This window comes from Pocillopora verrucosa, unplaced genomic scaffold (genome assembly GCF_036669915.1).
Source record: "Pocillopora verrucosa isolate sample1 unplaced genomic scaffold, ASM3666991v2 scaffold_100, whole genome shotgun sequence".
Taxonomy (NCBI): Eukaryota; Metazoa; Cnidaria; class Anthozoa; order Scleractinia; family Pocilloporidae; genus Pocillopora; species Pocillopora verrucosa.
The window spans coordinates 44168-46299 of NW_027078162.1; the positions used below are offsets into that span (position 1 = coordinate 44168).

At 49.0% G+C, this 2132-nt stretch overlaps 2 non-coding genes and 1 pseudogene across 2 annotated transcripts; 2 read left to right on the forward strand and 1 right to left on the reverse strand.

The window, feature by feature from the left end:
• LOC136278415 (U2 spliceosomal RNA) lies at positions 1-126 on the forward strand (annotated as a pseudogene).
• Positions 127-358: 232 nt separating this feature from the next.
• On the forward strand, positions 359-522 carry LOC136278443 (U1 spliceosomal RNA). Its single transcript, XR_010716325.1, has one exon. It is a non-coding gene; the product is annotated as a U1 spliceosomal RNA (small nuclear RNA).
• Positions 523-1504: 982 nt separating this feature from the next.
• On the reverse strand, positions 1505-1623 carry LOC136278423 (5S ribosomal RNA). Its single transcript, XR_010716307.1, has one exon. It is a non-coding gene; the product is annotated as a 5S ribosomal RNA (ribosomal RNA).
• Positions 1624-2132: the final 509 nt, after the last annotated feature.

The window sequence follows — 2132 nt, forward strand, 5'->3', positions numbered from 1 at the left end:
CGCTGCTCATTGAGCAGCTCATATATTAAACTGATTTTTGGAACTGGGCTGTGGAAAAGAGGCTTGCCTCGTCCCAGCCACGGGTTGCCTCGGTATAGCACTACCTCCGAGTGCGGCCCACTTCCCTCTGGGGAAGACACATTCAATCCAAAACAAAGTCAACGGTATAGCATTCTTTTATGTTTACAGGAGCCCCGCCCGCCCTTAGAGGGGGAAGAGGTGAAAGAGGGATGATAATTCAGACAACAGACAATGGCAGGAACGGCCGCTGGCCTACGTTTTCTGAAGTGCGCAAAGCACTACCACAAGGACCTAGGGGTAAGTGGATTTTTTCACCGAGGGCAGACGCTGAAAAAGCATACTTACCTGACGCGGGAGGTACTGTGATCAAGGAGGCAGTCCTCTCAAGGCGAGGCCCTTTCATTGCACTTCGACTGGGTTGACCCTTGCGATTACCCCAAATGTGGGTAACTCGAGCGTATAATTTCTGGTAGTGGGGACCTGCGTTCGCGCTCGTCCCGCAAAAGTCATCCAAACTATGTCTATATGGCCCTCTTACTGACTATCGAGGGTATTTTTGCTTTTGCAGTGGACCGGTAGACTTGCAAAGAAAGCAAAGGACGCACAACTGGCCAAGGTGTTGGCACGTTTGGAGGGGTAGAAGTGCATTGGAGAGACTGGAGGAAGGAAACAAGGTGAGTTTCGGGGCGGTGCGTAACTTTGCTGGCTGTTTTTGTTCAAGGCCTGTCTGCTCTATTGTGTGTAAAGTCCTGTTCGTTTGTATTTGCAGGTTGTGCGTGCCGTGCCGTGCTGTGCTATGCGCGCGAAGGGAAAGGAAATGAAAGGAAACCAAACGGCCGATCGACCGAGCGAGCGAGCATAGAAGGGCATTCGACTTGGACCGTGAGTACACTTTGAACCTTTTGAGCGGTTTTATTGTCACTGGAGCCGCTTTTAGAAATGCTATTGCTATCGTTAGTGTATCCTTTGTGCGAGCAAGCGAGTGAACGAATGAACGAGGGAAGGAAACAAACTAGCAGAGTAGTAAAAGTATCGAACCTTTTTCCCGATTCGTTTGCAGTCTGAATCCAACCATTGTCGACTTTCAGTGCCGTTTTTCGCGCGCCTCCTCTTGGAAGTGTGCGAGTGTTTTGCCACGTCACGATGGCTTAAAACTGCGTCTCAGAAGTGTGCGTTTTTTTCCTATTCATTTTTTCGTTCGTTATTTGGAATGATTTGATATCACAGAAGTAGAATTTGACATCATAAACTGTTCATCTCGCGCGTGCTCACTCGCTCGCGCGCGCTCTGTAAGAAAAGTCGATCGCACTAGAGTTTTCGCCATTAGCTGGCCGATTTTTGACAAAAAGGTGTTTTCCCCCCCTCGTTTTTTGCTTTGATTTTGTTCCTCACTCACCTACGGCTCTCTATGTGAAATTGTGGTGTATGGAGAGCTATTTATTGGGATAAAACGTTTAGAGATGTTCGCAAGACAAAAAATTGAAGCCTACAACACGGGGTATTCCCAGGCGGTCACCCATCCAAGTACTAACCCCGCCCGACAGGGCTTAACTTCGGTGATCGGACGAGAACCGGTGCTTTCCCTGTGGTATGGTCGTAGACGAGGAAATGGGGTCGAAATTCTGCTTGTTATCGGCCAGGTTCAGGCTGTAAAGCGGCCACATCCCTGAGTGTAGGCGAATTTGAAATTCTAAAGCCCTAGTTTCGTTACTCTAACCCTAAGAAATCGATACTCTAACCCTAAGAAATTGTTACCCTAACCCTAAGAAATGGTTACCCTAACCCCGAAGTCGTTACCTAACCCTAATGTATTTTCCTCAACCCAGTTAACACATTGAGGAGCATCGATTTGAAGCACTATTCCCTAGGGAGGGGAGGGAGGGGTCCCAAGAGACATAACGTGTCCTAAAAACCTATTATACAATGTTTTAGCTCCGTAGGTGCGTGTATCTGGCTTTAAAATCTTACAGTGAGGAGATACCAAACGGGTCAGCCTCTGGGACCGTCTGCGGGACTCGCAAGGGCTTGTGGGGGCGACCTGCTACTATCCACCATAAACCGTGGGAAGGATCCCTCGACCACCCCCCTCACCCAGGGCATGCTTCGGCATC